This window comes from Amblyomma maculatum, chromosome 1 (genome assembly GCF_055883805.1).
Source record: "Amblyomma maculatum isolate TAMU_Amacu chromosome 1, ASM5588380v1, whole genome shotgun sequence".
Taxonomy (NCBI): domain Eukaryota; kingdom Metazoa; phylum Arthropoda; class Arachnida; order Ixodida; family Ixodidae; genus Amblyomma; species Amblyomma maculatum.
In genome coordinates this window covers 122,484,586-122,500,244 of record NC_139344.1, presented here as the reverse complement: position 1 = coordinate 122,500,244, position 15,659 = coordinate 122,484,586, and the positions used below count along the sequence as shown (strand labels likewise).

The following is a 15,659-nucleotide window of genomic DNA, read 5'->3' as shown; positions in this document are numbered from 1 at the left end:
CACACCAACTCAGAAGAATCTGCAGTGACTGGCCATCAAGAACCAGCGTCTCCAGAGCCAAAACCGCCGGACCCGGGCCCGCCTGTGAGTGCCACTCAGAGTGCTGCGCTTGCTGCCCAAGAACCACCTGTCATTGAAGGACGTCTGGATATGCCTCCTGTGGAATCAATGGGGAAGATACTGCCAGTGGATGCTCGCCTATCCTCCTTCGTCATTGATTCTCCTTCGTCGCTGGAGGGTAATAGTGAGCCGTCTGTGGCGCCGATCTCTGGTGCGTCCGGTTCTCTGTCGGCTGTCAGTGTGGCAGCGAGCGATGTGCTCCAATCAGGTTCGTGGGCCGAAGCCTTGAGTGTCTCAGAGGAGGACATGGACAACACAGTGCCTTTGAAGCGTCCCGCAGATGATGAGGTGTGTATCGATGGTGCTGGCCAGAAGGCACACTGTGTAGAGGCCACAGGAAGGGTGACTTTAAAGAGGAGGGCGATGTCTGCCCGAAAGGCCGCCAATTTGCAGGCGGGCCACCCCATTCCAGGGGATGATGTTTAAAAGGACTAGTACCAAAAATGGCTACAGTCGCAGCATATCAAGTCGCTACCCTTAACGTCAGGGGTATGCGTAATCGTCGGAGACAGCAGCAGTTAAGACATCTGTTAAAGAAATGGAGTGTGTCTGTAGCAGCAATTCAGGAAACAAAGTTGTCCTCCGATGAAGAGACGGAAGCTGCTCTTGAGCCGTTTTTGCCGGAATATAACATCATTGTTAGCCACGCTAGAGGCTTGTCCGGAGGGTGTATGCTATTCCTGGCCAAAACACTAGAGATGACAGCCATGTTTTATTGCATAGATGGCGAGGGACGACTTATATGCTGTGACCTCACAATCTCAGGTGTGCAGTGGCGAATTATTTGTGTTTACGCCCCTGTAAAACAGCGAGACAGAAGGCATTTTTTTCTTTCATTAGTTAATCATTTGTGCACAGATCGCAAAATTATGTTGTTGGGAGATTTTAATTGTGTTTGTAGGGATGAGGACCGATCAGCAATATGTAAGAGATATGACCCTAGTGCTGCATTACTTAACGATTTGGCTTGTGAATATAACCTTGTGGATGTGGGGCAGGAAAAAGGCGACAGTATTCATTTCACTCATTTTCAGTTCTCCTCTAATGCCCGCCTTGACAGAATTTATGTTTCTACAGACATGTTAGCAAATTTGTTTGGTTACTGGGTGCGGCCCATCTTCTTCAGTGACCATTGTATGGTGTCTTTTCAGGTAGGGAGGTACAGTCGGCAGATACTTCACCCTCGGTGGGAACTGTGGAAAATGAATAACTGTCTGCTCTCAGATGAAATCTTTAAGCGTGCTGTACCTACTTGTTTGAAAGACATATGGTCACGCCATGATCTGTCAGTTTTTCAAAAATGGGACTTGTTCAAACAGGAAACCAAAAACTTAGCAATTGAAGCCTCTGCAAGAATCGCGTTCCTAAAGAGACACCACCTTCGTGAGCTTGGGCGCACTCTAACTGAGCTACATGAGCTAGAGAGGGTTAGCCCGGGTGCCTATGTTGAAGAAATTAATAACGTAAAGGCAGAGCTTCAACAAATTGCGACGGAAAGATACAAGGGGGCCCTAATAAGATCTAGGACTCGAAGGTTTCTTGACGAGCAACCTTCACGTCGGGCCCTCAGTGATGAAAGAGAGAATGCACTTACGAAGGAAATATTGGAAATTCAGTATGGTGGTTGCACATATAGTGATGCTCCTAGTATTCTTGCTGCTTTCTATGATTATTATCGAAAGCTGTTCGGCAGTTGTAAAGATCCAAATCAGGGTTTCGATTATAATTCCTTACTTGAGAACTTTCCTCGACTAGACGATGAGAAATGTGCTGTAGTAGAGGGACCCATCACTTTGGAAGAAATTAAATCAGCCATTTCAGACCTTCAGAACCAGAAATCTCCTGGCCCAGATGGTATTACTAGCGAATTTTATAAAACATTTTTGCCTTGCCTAACGCCTGTTTTGATGGAAGTATTCCAAGCCTCTTATGATGTGGGTTTCCTGCCTCCCACTTTCTATTCAGGCCACACAATATTAATACCCAAAAGCAAAGATATTAATCGGTTGAAAACTGTTGAAGGATATCGTCCAATTTCCCTCTGTAATGTTGATTACAAAATTTTTGCCAAGGTCCTTTGTTCTCGTTTGCAGCTGGTTATCATGGACTTGATAGGATCGCATCAGGTATGTGGTATAAGAGGGCGCAGTATTCAAACACACATCCATATTGCACGTTCAGTAATCGAGACAGTATCAGATGAGACAGGCCAAGTAGCTCTGATTCAAATTGACCTGGCGAAGGCGTTTGATAAAGTTCGGCACAATTTCTTGTTCGCAGTCTTGGAGAATGCAAACATTGGTGACGTTTTGCTCAAAGGCATAAGGCTGTGCTATATGAACTCGTATACAAGACTAATTGTTAATCAGGAGCTAACGAAACCAATACCACTGGAATCATCTGTTCGTCAAGGATGTCCACTGTCTCCACTGTTGTTTGGCTTATATCTGGAACCCCTCTGTCTCAGTATAATTAACAGTGCAGCCATCCGTGGTTTCTCTCTGGCTCAATGTGAAGTTAAGATTTTAGCTTACGCGGACGATATCGCCCTCTTTTGTTCTGACAAAAAGAGTGTACTTGAGGCTTTACACTTGACTGAACAGTTCTGCGATGTATCAGGCGCGGCCCTTAATTTAGATAAATCCAAAGGTTTTTGGTTGGGACACTGGGGCACTAGACCAAGCCAGTATGGAGGCATATGCTGGGACTGTAGTCCTCTTCAGTACCTAGGGGTTCCGCTGCACCAAGTTCGTAACAGCGCAGCCTACTGGGATTCACAAATCGTACCTATGCGGCGACAAACGCAGGCTTGGATGGGTAGGGAACTCTCAGTGTTTGCTAGGGCACAGGTCTGTAACATATTTTTGTTTGCAAAGCTTGCGTATGTCCTTCAAGTCCTGCATTGTGCGAGGAGCAAAGTACAAGTTATACACAGAATATTTGCAACATTTGTGTGGCGCTCTCAATGGGAGCCCATGCGGCGTGACAACTTGTTTCTTCCCTTAGAGTCTGGTGGAGTGGGCCTTGTTCACTTGTTTGTGCATCAACTTGTCTCCCGTTTTTTCTTTTTCAAATCGGCAAACCATCCGTTTCTTGTAACTGTGCTCATTAGGCGCCTTAGTCCACATTTGCCTTACTTATTCGCACCAACTGGGCAGGCTCGTGAGGGGCGTTTATGGGGATTCCTTAAGGAGGTTGCTGACACTTTCAATTTTCTCACTGTGCGTTTCTCTGTAGATTACCTGTATAGCCTCTCGAGAAAGCAGATGACCCAGGCTCTCACCGAGTCTTTGTTCCCTACACCGTTATATCGGCAGCCTTATCTGGGGTTTTTGGACACCGCTGTTCTAAAGCGTGTTAGGCGAATGTGCATTCAGGCAGCTGCAAAAACGTTCTTTTTCAAATTACATACAGCGACGTTGCCTGTCAAGACATTTCTTCACAATAAGGAGATGTTTGTGCCCTGGTCGGTAAATTGTCGTCTCTGTAACGTGCCTGAGACAATTGATCATTGCTTTATTCTGTGCCGTGATGCTATGTTCTTTTGGGACATACTACAAAGAACTCTTAAAAAGGACATTGAAATTACGCCTTATACAATTAGATTTTTGCCTCCTGACAAAAACTCTGTCGTGCCTTACGATCTATTTGTGTTGATGGGACTGTTCAGCCTTTGGAAAAGCCGCATGATCGACAGGCATGCAGAGCCACCAAGATCGTCGAAATCCGTGTTTCGGGAGCAGTGTGCTTTGGTGAGAAGTGTATATGCTGCACGTGAAGAACCTCCAAACTGGATGCCGTATCTAGACGCATGTGTATGTCTCCCAGACTTTTGAAGTTCTGATGATTGTGCATTGTCGGGTTGAGGATATGACGGGCTCGTATTAAGCAGCCCGGTAACTTTAGACATGGACATGTTTAAGTAAGTAAGTGGAGTTGTTCCTTTTTACAGAAGTTTTTCCATGCAATAAAGAAAAAGAAATTCCGGCGTGGTCATTCTGCTTCCGGCCACGCCAGTGAACGGACGCAGGATGCAGGGCTCCTCAGGAGCGGCTTCAGCGGCCATGTCAGGCCGCGGTAACAGGACTGCTGAACAGGACAACACTTACCAGGTCGTTTTGCCTGCACTTCCAACAGGTCGGTTTGTTTTGAATACCGTTTTTTTGCACGCTGATATCAGGGCCCGCCCGTACCGGGTGGAAGATTTCCGGGATGCTTTAGCACAACACTCGCTAATCCCCGATGTTATCGCTATGGGGGCGTATCGGATGAGCCACGTCTGGGCCGTCACTCTCAAGGATACTGAAGCCGTCAACAAGATTGTCAGTGTAGGTGAGCTGTCTGTGAAAAACGGTCGCTGTTTGGTGATTGACCCGGCGAACCAGGACGTGCGACTCAAGCTTCACTGGCTACTACACAACGTGCCAGATGAAGATGTTCGTGCTGCATTTGCGCCTTACGGAAAGGTGTCGGAAGTTTCCCGGGAGCGTTGGCGTGTTAAAGGTATGCTAGAAAAGGGCTCTACAACTAGACTCGTAACGCTGAAGCTGAAAGCTGGCATGAAGCTCGACGACCTGCCGCATCAGTTGAATGTTAGCGGTGAGCTCGCGCTCGTCATTGTGCCAGGCAGACCCCCGTTGTGCCTACGCTGCCGGGGTACGGGTCACATCCGCAAAGAGTGCCGGGTTCCTCGCTGCGGAACCTGTCGACGGTTCGGGCATGAAGACAGCCAGTGTGCACGAACCTACGCTAGCATTGCTGGACCTGGGACCAGCGAAGACTCATCCGAGTTAATTATGGATGAGGCGGATGCGGAGGAGGCTGCTGACATTAGAGGCCAGTCAACGAAACAGGACGCGCCTTCCATGACGGTTTTAACAAAGAATAAGGTGACGGTCTCAAATGAAAAGAATGAACCTCGGCATGTCTTGAACGAACCATCCCAGGACCATGAAAGCGCATCAAAGGAAGTGTCAGAAGACGTAGCCAAATTTTCCGACGCTGAGGACCATCTCAGTACTGAGCCTTCCTTTACTGATGCCATGGAGGTTGGGCCGGAGACAGCAGCCTTAATTGCCGCGAAACGTCCGCATGAGGAAAGCGTGGAGGAGACTCAGCTGCCAGGCGGTGTTTGTGGTGAGCCGCCGCCGAAAACTTCTGGCATCCGAAGAGCCACGTTAAGACCGAAGCCGAACTTCTCGGCCGACACGCGGCAGGCGGGGAAACCGCCTCCGTAGTTTTTGTGGTGCCCTGAACGATTTGTGGGTCGGCTGCCTACCGACCAGCGTCAGGAACCTTCTGCAACCAAGTGGTGCGTGGGTGAGCAAAAATGAAACAATGTGCTTGGACTTCGTTTGAATGCATCCCGACATTCTGCTGGGAGGACATTACATGCATACATACGCCGCTGTTCGTCAGAAGCAGAAGCCATGCAACCATGAAGGTAGGCACCATGCGGGTACGGGCGTCTCTCTCTAATACATGACTTTCAAGCTTAATTCGCCGTTACATGTAGCTACTTTGAATGTCAGAGGACTGGGAGCGAGAAGGCGACAATGCCAACTCAGTCGCCTCCTTTTGGATAATGATATAGATATAGCAGCTGTGCAAGAGTCAAAGATTGAGAGCCAAGAAAGCACTGACCGTATGGTGGCTTCTTTTCAAACAAACTTTTATGTGTGTGTATGCCATTCTGTTGGTGTATCGGGTGGATGCCTTTTATTTATACGCAACACGCTGGGAGTAAGCGTAGAGTCCGTTTTTGCCTGTCCAAGCGGTCGGCTTTTGGTTACCGATTTTGCCTACTCTAATTTATGCTGGCGTGTTGTGTGTGTGTATGCTCCCAATTCAGGATGTGAGCGTGAATTGTTTTTTGAGTCTATTGAGGTGTGGCTGAAGACTGACAAAATCTTGCTTGTACTTGGTGACTACAACTGTGTGTGCGCAGCTGTGGACCGAGCGGCGAAGTGTAAACCTCGAAGAGACAGAAGCTCCGAGCTGTTGAATGCACTTGTGCATGAGTATGGCCTTGAGGATGTTGGTAGTGTGTTCTCCACTGGAAACCAGCCAGAGTTCACGCACTTTCAGCGTGACAGCCATGCTAGATTGGACAGGGTGTATGCCTCGGTAGATCTTGTTTCCCTATGTACTGCATATGAGGTCAAACCTGTGTCTTTCAGCGATCATTGTCTCGTGAGTGCAGTGTTTGGTCGCAAAGGAAAGAAATCGCGCTTTAACTGGTACCTATGGAAAATGAATGCCAAACTTCTTGCCGATGAAGAGTTCCTTACGGAAGTTAAGACCGAGTTTGAAAATCGTCTTGCTATGCGACCAGTAAGTTTTGCAGAGGAATGGGACAGCTTCAAAGAGTGGGTCAAATTGAAATCCATAGAAAAGAGCAGTAAGGTGCGGCATAAAGAGAAAGAAAAAGAAAAAGAACTGAATGAACAACTCCAGTTTTTTTTGAGCATGGAAAGTTCAGTGCCAGGGCATTTCGCCAGTAAAATACGAGAGATAAAAAGTGAGTTGGAAACAATCGACAGCGAAAGATACACAGCGGCTGTCATACGTGCAAGGGCTGAAAAACTTTGGGCTGGAGAAGTTCCGACAAAACGAGCGCTAGCAGACGAGAAAAGATACGCCTGCCAGAAAGAAATAAGGAGTATAAGGTATGCCGGCCATATCACAGAAGATGCTAAAGATATTCAGCGTGCGGTAGCAGAGCACTTCGAAGAACTGCTTAGCGCTAAGCCTCAGACTGTAGGCGGCTTTCAAACAGATTTTCTCAGACTGATGCCTGCACTGGATGACGAAAGTAAAGCGCGCCTAGAAACACCGATAACGTTGCAGGAGATAGTATCTGCAATAGATGACCTGACAACTGGGAAGGCCCCTGGGCCGGATGGCCTAAGCGCTGCCTTCTTTAAAACGTTTCAGCAGTATGCGGCTCAGTTTTTGCTCTGTGTAATCACTGAAGCTTATGAACGTAATACTGTCCCATTGTCTTTCTCTACATCGCACATTGTTCTAATACCCAAGACAGATGATCCGGAGAAACGTCTGTTATTGGGGTCATATCGACCGATTAGCCTCACCAATGTTGACTACAAGGTGTACATGAAGGTTTTAGCAAAACGACTGCAAAGCGTAATAAAGAAATTGGTTGGGTCTCATCAAACGTGCGGCATCAAGGGTCGATCCATTGCCACGAATATACATGTCGCAAGAACCGTACTAGAATGTGTTGATGCACTCGGTGGTCAGATAGCCATGATGCAGTTAGATTTGGCGAAAGCCTTTGACCGTGTTTCTCACGAAATTCTGTTTTCCATTTTGGAACATTCTAACCTTGGTGACGTCATAGTGGAGGGTGTTAAAATGGCGTATGCGAACTGCACGACCCGTATTATAGTGAATGGTGAACTGACTGACAGCATCGCAGTACGTTCATCGGTAAGGCAGGGCTGCCCACTCTCACCCCTGCTGTTTGCACTGTATTTAGAGCCACTTTGCTTGGCTATCATTGATAGCGATCGCATTTTAGGGTTCAAGCTGCAATCAGCACACGTGAAAATGCTAGCATATGCTGATGACATAGCAGTGTTTTGTGCAACTAGAAAGAGCATTTGTGAAGCCACGAGTGTCGTCCAAACATTTTGTGATCAAACGGGATGTAAGATCAATTGGGAGAAAAGCTCTGGGTTTTGGCACGGTGATTGGGACGTGACACCTGATTTCTTCTGTAAGCTGCGATGGTCTGCTCTCCCAACACGATATCTAGGCGTGCCTTTAGAATGTTATCAAGATCCCAACGTGCACTGGATGGAAGAAACATCCAGAGCGAAAGAAAAAGCGGATGCCTGGCAAGGAAGTCAACTCTCAATATTTTCGCGCGCTTCTATTTGCAATGTTTTTCTTATTTCGAGGCTGTGGTACCTCATGAATGTGTTGTGTGTATCACGAACCTCAATTCAGAAAATGCACCGCGTTTTTGCTGTTTTTATTTGGGCATCCACATGGGAAAAAACCGCCCGGACGAATTTGTTTATTTCTGTTAAAAGGGGCGGGCTTGGCCTTGCACATCTGTTCTTGCGTCAGGTGGTTTCGCGATTTATATTCCTCCGTGATCAAAAAGATACCTTTTTAAGAACCGTGATGCAAGTGCGATTACAGAGGCTGCTCCCTGAATGGATTGTGTCATGTGAAAACATGCCTGGTACTGTGACTGGCTACCTGCGCGAGTTTGTTTTTTCGTGCAAGTTGCTTGAAGTGCGGTTTTCTTTTGATTACCTTTACAACATTCCTAGAAAAAAACTGTATAAAGATCTCATTGACGTGATGCTGCCGGTGCCTTTTTATCGGGCATTACACTGTGGAGGCCCAGGGCAGGACGTTTTGAAAAGAGTTAAGAAGATGCCCGTGAGGCCATCAGCTAAAACATTCCTTTTCAAACTTCACTCTAATACGCTCCCTGTTAAAACCTGGCTGAATGAAAAAGGTATCTTCGTCCCATGGACAACAAATTGCCTGTTGTGCAAAAAACCGGAAACAATTGAACACGTTTTCTTACAGTGTTGGGATGCTGTCTTTCTATGGGACGTCCTCCAAAGGACAATTAAAAAGGAGCTTCCATTAACTCCTTACGGTATAAGATTTCTACCAGTGCAGAACGATGATGCACCTTATGATTTAATTATGCTTCTTGGCCTCCATAGTTTGTGGAAAACACGAATGCAGGTGCGTCATGCAGATATAGATACACGATCATCGCGTGAAAACTTTATTGAAAGTGCTGTTTATATACGTGAAACTTTCATGAGGCAGCAGGATCCGCCACAATGGCATTGTCTCTTTGATGAGTTAGTGAACTTGAAAAGATTTTAGCCACTTACGCGTTAGCTCAAGTGTAGTTGACATTTTTTATCATGTGTATTTTTGTTTTGTGTTTCACGGCAATAAGGAAAAAAAAAAAAAAGAAATTCCGGCGTGGTCTAGTGGCTAGGCTACCTGGCTCTCACCCAGGAAGCCCGGGTTCGATTCCCGGCGTCGGAAAGATGGCGGTCTTATGGTGTAATGGTTAGCACTCTGGACTCTGAATCCAGCGATCCGAGTTCAAATCTCGGTGAGACCTGCGCCTCTTTTTTTTTCTGATGGCATGCATCTGCATTCTCTTGTGCTCTCGCTTGCGATCCTCTGCCACGTTCCGGCGTGGTCTAGTGGCTAGGATACCTGGCTCTCACCCAGGAGGCCCGGGTTCGATTCCCGGCGTCGGAAAGATGGCGGTCTCATGGTGTAATGGTTAGCACTCTGGACTCTGAATCCAGCGATCCGAGTTCAAATCTCGGTGAGACCTGCGCCTCTTTTTTTTTTTCTGATGGCATGCATCTGCATTCTCTTGTGCTCTCGCTTGCGATCCTCTGCCACGTTCCGGCGTGGTCTAGTGGCTAGGATACCTGGCTCTCACCCAGGAGGCCCGGGTTCGATTCCCGGCGTCGGAAAGATGGCGGTCTCATGGTGTAATAGTTGGCACTCTGGACTCTGAATCCAGCTATCCGAGTTCAAATCTCGGTGAGACCTGCGCCTCTTTTTTTTTTCTGATGGCATGCATCTGCATTCTCTTGTGCTCTCGCTTGCGATCCTCTGCCACGTTCCGGCGTGGTCTAGTGGCTAGGATACCTGGCTCTCACCCAGGAGGCCCGGGTTCGATTCCCGGCGTCGGAAAGATGGCGGTCTCATGGTGTAATGGTTAGCACTCTGGACTCTGAATCCAGCGATCCGAGTTCAAATCTCGGTGAGACCTGCGCCTCTTTTTTTTTTCTGATGGCATGCATCTGCATTCTCTTGTGCTCTCGCTTGCGATCCTCTGCCACGTTCCGGCGTGGTCTAGTGGCTAGGATACCTGGCTCTCACCCAGGAGGCCCGGGTTCGATTCCCGGCGTTGGAAAGATGGCGGTCTCATGGTGTAATGGTTGGCACTCTGGACTCTGAATCCAGCGATCCGAGTTCAAATCTCGGTGAGACCTGCGCCTCTTTTTTTTTTTCTGATGGCATGCATCTGCATTCTCTTGTGCTCTCGCTTGCGATCCTCTGCCACGTTCCGGCGTGGTCTAGTGGCTAGGATAGGATTCTGCTTCCGGCCACGCCAGTGAACGGACGCAGGATGCAGGGCTCCTCAGGAGCGGCTTCAGCGGCCATGTCAGGCCGCGGTAACAGGACTGCTGAAAAGGACAACACTTACCAGGTCGTTTTGCCTGCACTTCCAACAGGTCGGTTTGTTTTGAATACCGTTTTTTTGCACGCCGATATCAGGGCCCGCCCGTACCGGGTGGAAGATTTCCGGGATGCTTTAGCACAACACTCGCTAATCCCCGATGTTATCGCTATGGGGGCGTATCGGATGAGCCACGTCTGGGCCGTCACTCTCAAGGATACTGAAGCCGTCAACAAGATTGTCAGTGTAGGTGAGCTGTCTGTGAAAAACGGTCGCTGCTTGGTGATTGACCCGGCGAACCAGGACGTGCGACTCAAGCTTCACTGGCTACTTCACAACGTGCCAGATGAAGATGTTCGTGCTGCATTTGCGCCGTACGGAAAGGTGTCAGACGTTTCCCGGGAGCGCTGGCGTGTTAAAGGTATGCTGGAAAAGGGCTCTACAACTAGACTCGTCACGCTGAATCTGAAAGCTGGCATGAAGCTCGACGACCTGCCGCATCAGCTCAATGTTAGCGGTGAGCTCGCGCTCGTCATTGTGCCAGGCAGACCCCCGTTGTGCCTACGCTGCCGGAGTACGGGTCACATCCGCAAAGAGTGCCGGGTTCCTCGCTGCGGAACCTGCCGACGGTTCGGGCATGAAGACAACCAGTGTGCACGAACCTACGCTAGCATTGCCGGACCTGGGACCAGCGAAGACTCGTCCGAGTTAATTATGGACGAGGCGGATGCGGAGGAGGCTGCTGACATTAGAGGTCAGTCAACGAAACAGGACGCGCCTTCCATGACGGTTTTAACAAAGGGTAAGGTGATGGTCTCAAATGAAAAGAATGAACCTCGGCATGTCTTGAACGTTCCATCCCAGGACCATGAAAGCGAGTCAAAGGAAGGGTCAGAAGACTTAACCAAATTTTCTGACGCTGAGGATCATCTCAGTACTGAGCCTTCCTGTACTGATGCCATGGAGGTTGGGCCGGAGACAGCAGTCTTAATTGCCGCGAACCGTCCGCATGAGGAAAGCGTCGAGGAGACTCAGCTGCCAGGCGGTGTTTGTGGTGAGCCGCCGCCGAAAACTTCTGGCATCCGAAGAGCCACGTTAGGACCGAAGCCGAACTTCTCGGCTGACACGCGGCAGGCGGGGAAACCGCCTCCGTAGTTTTTGTGGAGACCTGAACGATTTGTGGGTCGGCTGCCTACCGACCAGCGTCACGAACCTTCTACAACCAAGTGGTGCGTGTGTTAGCAAAAATGAAACAATGGGCTTGGACTTCGTTTGAATGCATCCCGACATTCTGCTGGCAGGACATTACATGCATGCATACGCCGCTGTTTGTCAGAAGCGGAGGCCACGCAACCATGAAGGTAGGCACCATGCCGGTACTGGCGTCTCTCTCTAGTACATGACTCTCAAGCTTAATTCGCCGTTACACGTAGCTACTTTGAATGTTAGAGGACTGGGAGCGAGAAGGCGACAATGCCAGCTCAGTCGCCTCCTTGTGGATAATGATATAGATATAGCAGCTGTGCAAGAGTCAAAGATTGAGAGCCAAGAAAGCACTGAACGTATGGTGGCTTCTTTTCAAACAAACTTTTATGTGTGTGTATGCCATTCTGTTGGTGTATCGGGTGGGTGCCTTTTATTTATACGTAACACGCTGGGAGTAAGCGTAGAGTCCGTTTTTGCCTGTCCAAGTGGTCGGCTTTTGGTTACCGATTTTACCTACTCTAATTTATGCTGGCGTGTTGTGTGTGTGTATGCTCCCAATTCAGGGCGTGAGCGTGAATTGTTTTTTCAGTCTATTGAGTTGTGGTTGAAGGTCGACAAAATCTTGCTTGTACTTGGTGACTACAACTGTGTGTGCGCAGCTGTGGACCGAGCGGCCAAGTGTAAACCTCGAAGAGACAGGAGCTCCGAGCTGTTGAATGCACTTGTACATGAGTATAGCCTTGAGGATGTTGGTAGTGTGTTCTCCACTGGAAACCAGCCAGAGTTCACGCACTTTCAGCGAGATAGCCATGCCAGATTGGACAGGGTGTATGCCTCGGTAGATCTTGTTTCCCTATGTACTGCATATGATGTCAAACCTGTGTCTTTCAGCGATCATTGTCTCGTGAGTGCAGTGTTTGGTCGCAAAGGAAAGAAATCGCGATTTAACTGGTACCTATGGAAACTGAATGCCAAACTTCTTGCCGATGAAGAGTTCCTTACTGAAGTTAAGACAGAGTTTGAAAATCGTCTTGCTATGCGACCAGTAAGTTTTGCAGCGGAATGGGACAGCTTCAAAGAGTGGGTCAAATTGAAAGCAATAGAAAAGAGTAGTAAGCTGCGATACAAAGAGAAAGAAAAAGAAAAAGAACTGAATGAACAACTTGCTCTTTTTTTGAGCATGGAAAGTACTGTGCCAGGGCATTTCGCCAGTAAAATACGAGAGCTTAAAAGTGAGCTGGAAACAATCGACAGCGAAAGATACACAGCGGCTGTCATACGTGCAAGGGCTGAAAAACTTTGGGCTGGAGAAGTGCCGACAAAACGAGCCCTAGCAGACGAGAAAAGATACGCCTGCCAGAAAGAAATTAGGAGTATAAGGTATGGCGGCCATATCACAGAAGATGCTAAAGATATTCAGCATGCGGTAGCAGAGCACTTCGAAGAACTGCTTAGCGCTAAGCTTGAGACTGTAGGCGGCTTTCAAACAGACTTTCTAAGACTGATGCCTGCACTGGATGACGAAAGTAAAGCGCGCCTAGAAACACCGATAATGTTGCAGGAGATAGAATCCGCAATAGATGACCTGACACCTGGGAAGGCCCCTGGGCCGGACGGTCTAAGCGCTGCCTTCTTTAAAACTTTTCAGCAGTATGCGGCTCAGTTTATGCTCGATGTAATCACTGAAGCTTATGAACGTAATACTGTTCCATTGTCTTTCGCTACATCGCACATTGTGCTAATACCCAAGACAGATGATCCGGAAAAACGACTGTTGGTGGGGTCATATCGACCGATTAGCCTCACCAATGTTGACTACAAGGTGTATATGAAGGTTTTAGCAAAAAGACTGCAAAGCGTAATAAAAAAACTGGTTGGGTCTCATCAAACGTGCGGCATCAAGGGTCGATCCATTGCCACGAATATACATGTCGCAAGAACCGTACTAGAATGTGTTGATGCACTCGGTGGTCAGATAGCCATGATGCAGTTAGATTTGGCGAAAGCCTTTGACCGTGTTTCTCACGAAATTCTTTTTTCCATTTTGGAGCATTCTAACCTTGGAAAAGTCATAGTGGAGGGTGTTAAAATGGCTTACGCGAACTGCACGACCCGTATTATAGTGAATGGTGAACTGACTGATAGCATCGCAGTACGTTTATCGGTAAGGCAGGGCTGCCCACTCTCACCCCTGCTTTTTGCACTGTATTTAGAGCCACTTTGCTTGGCTATCATTGATAGCGATCGCATTTTAGGGTTCAAGCTGCAATCAGCACACGTGAAAATGCTGGCATATGCTGATGACATAGCAGTGTTTTGTGCAACTAGAAAGAGCATCTGCGAAGTTACGGGTGTCGTCCAAACATTTTGTGATCAAACCGGATGTAAGATCAATTGGGAGAAAAGCTCTGGGTTTTGGCACGGTGATTGGGACGTGACACCTGATTTCTTCTGTAAGCTGCGATGGTCTGCTCTCCCAACGCGATATCTAGGCGTGCCTTTAGATTGTTATCGAGATGCCAACATGCACTGGATGGAAGAAACATCCAGAGCGAAAGAAAAAGCGGATGCGTGGCAAGGAAGGCAACTCTCAATGTTTTCGCGCGCTTCCATTTGCAATGTTTTTCTTATTTCAAAGCTGTGGTACCTCATGAATGTGTTGTGTGTCTCACGAACCTCAATTCAGAAAATGCACCGCGTTTTTGCTGTTTTTATTTGGGCATCCACATGGGAAAAAACCGCCCGGACGAACTTGTTTATTTCTGTTAAAAGGGGCGGGCTTGGCCTTGCTCATTTGTTCTTGCGACAAGTGGTTTCGCGATTTATATTCCTGCGTGATCAAAAAGATACCTTTCTAAGAACTGTGATGCAAGTGCGATTGCAGAGGCTGCTCCCTGAATGGATTGTGTCATGTGAAAGCATGCCTGGTACTGTGACTGGCTACCTGCGCGAAGTTGTTTTTTCGTGCAAGTTGCTGGAAGTGCGGTTTTCGTTTGATTACCTTTTCAATGTTCCCAGAAAAAAACTGTATAAAGATCTCATTGACGTGATGCTGCCGGTGCCTTTTTACAGGGAAATACACTGTGGAGGCCCAGGGCAGGATGTTTTGAAAAGAGTAAAGAAGATGCCCGTGAGGCCATCTGCTAAAACGTTCCTTTTCAAACTTCACTCTAATACGCTCCCTGTTAAAACCTGGCTGAATAAAAAAGGTATCTTCGTCCCATGGACAACAAATTGCCTGTTGTGCAAAAAACCGGAGACAATTGAACACGTCTTCTTACAGTGTTGGGATGCTGTTTTTCTGTGGGACGTCCTCCAAAGGACAATTAAAAAGGAACTTCCCCTAACTCCGTACGGAATCAGATTCCTACCAGTGCAGAACGATGATGCACCTTATGATTTAATTATGCTTCTTGGTCTCCATAGTTTGTGGAAAACACGAATGCAGGTGCGTCACGCAGATATAAATACACGATCTGCGCGTGAAAACTTCATTGAAAGTGCGGTGTATATACGCGAAACTTTCAGGATGCAGCAGGATCCACCACATTGGCAATGTCTATTTGATGAGTTGGTGAACCTGAAAAGATTTTAGCCGCGTACGCGTTAGCTCAAGTGTAGTTGACGTGTTTTATCATGTGTATTTTTGTTTTCTGTTTCAAGGCAATAAAGAAAAAAAAAAAAAAAGCGTGGTCTAGTGGCTAGGATACCTGGCTCTCACCCAGGAGGCCCGGGTTCGATTCCCGGCGTCGGAAAGATGGCGGTCTCATGGTGTAATGGTTAGCACTCTGGACTCTGAATCCAGCGATCCGAGTTCAAATCTCGGTGAGACCTGCGCCTCTTTTTTTTTTTCTGATGGCATGCATCTGCATTCTCTTGTGCTCTCGCTTGCGATCCTCTGCCACGTTCCGGCGTGGTCTAGTGGCGAGGATACCTGGCTCTCACCCAGGAGGCCCGGGTTCGATTCCCGGCGTCGGAAAGATGGCGGTCTCATGGTGTAATGGTTAGCACTCTGGACTCTGAATCCAGCGATCCGACTTCAAATCTCGGTGAGACCTGCGCCTCTTTTTTTTTTCTGATGGCATGCATCTGCATTCTCTTGTGCTCTCGCTTGCGATCCTCT

At 47.9% G+C, this 15,659-nt stretch overlaps 12 non-coding genes across 12 annotated transcripts; all 12 read left to right on the top strand.

The window, feature by feature from the left end:
- The first annotated feature begins 9,099 nt into the window (after positions 1 to 9,099).
- Positions 9,100 to 9,171, top strand: TRNAE-CUC (transfer RNA glutamic acid (anticodon CUC)). The gene has a single exon. It is a non-coding gene; the product is annotated as a tRNA-Glu (tRNA).
- A 7-nt stretch (positions 9,172 to 9,178) lies between these two features.
- Positions 9,179 to 9,250, top strand: TRNAQ-CUG (transfer RNA glutamine (anticodon CUG)). Its single transcript has one exon. It is a non-coding gene; the product is annotated as a tRNA-Gln (tRNA).
- Positions 9,251 to 9,321: 71 nt separating this feature from the next.
- On the top strand, positions 9,322 to 9,393 carry TRNAE-CUC (transfer RNA glutamic acid (anticodon CUC)). Its single transcript has one exon. It is a non-coding gene; the product is annotated as a tRNA-Glu (tRNA).
- A 7-nt stretch (positions 9,394 to 9,400) lies between these two features.
- On the top strand, positions 9,401 to 9,472 carry TRNAQ-CUG (transfer RNA glutamine (anticodon CUG)). Its single transcript has one exon. It is a non-coding gene; the product is annotated as a tRNA-Gln (tRNA).
- Positions 9,473 to 9,545: 73 nt separating this feature from the next.
- Positions 9,546 to 9,617, top strand: TRNAE-CUC (transfer RNA glutamic acid (anticodon CUC)). The gene has a single exon. It is a non-coding gene; the product is annotated as a tRNA-Glu (tRNA).
- Positions 9,618 to 9,768: 151 nt separating this feature from the next.
- TRNAE-CUC (transfer RNA glutamic acid (anticodon CUC)) lies at positions 9,769 to 9,840 on the top strand. The gene has a single exon. It is a non-coding gene; the product is annotated as a tRNA-Glu (tRNA).
- A 7-nt stretch (positions 9,841 to 9,847) lies between these two features.
- On the top strand, positions 9,848 to 9,919 carry TRNAQ-CUG (transfer RNA glutamine (anticodon CUG)). Its single transcript has one exon. It is a non-coding gene; the product is annotated as a tRNA-Gln (tRNA).
- A 72-nt stretch (positions 9,920 to 9,991) lies between these two features.
- Positions 9,992 to 10,063, top strand: TRNAE-CUC (transfer RNA glutamic acid (anticodon CUC)). The gene has a single exon. It is a non-coding gene; the product is annotated as a tRNA-Glu (tRNA).
- Positions 10,064 to 10,070: 7 nt separating this feature from the next.
- TRNAQ-CUG (transfer RNA glutamine (anticodon CUG)) lies at positions 10,071 to 10,142 on the top strand. Its single transcript has one exon. It is a non-coding gene; the product is annotated as a tRNA-Gln (tRNA).
- A 5,156-nt stretch (positions 10,143 to 15,298) lies between these two features.
- On the top strand, positions 15,299 to 15,370 carry TRNAQ-CUG (transfer RNA glutamine (anticodon CUG)). Its single transcript has one exon. It is a non-coding gene; the product is annotated as a tRNA-Gln (tRNA).
- Positions 15,371 to 15,443: 73 nt separating this feature from the next.
- TRNAE-CUC (transfer RNA glutamic acid (anticodon CUC)) lies at positions 15,444 to 15,515 on the top strand. The gene has a single exon. It is a non-coding gene; the product is annotated as a tRNA-Glu (tRNA).
- A 7-nt stretch (positions 15,516 to 15,522) lies between these two features.
- TRNAQ-CUG (transfer RNA glutamine (anticodon CUG)) lies at positions 15,523 to 15,594 on the top strand. The gene has a single exon. It is a non-coding gene; the product is annotated as a tRNA-Gln (tRNA).
- The last annotated feature ends 65 nt before the right edge of the window (positions 15,595 to 15,659 follow it).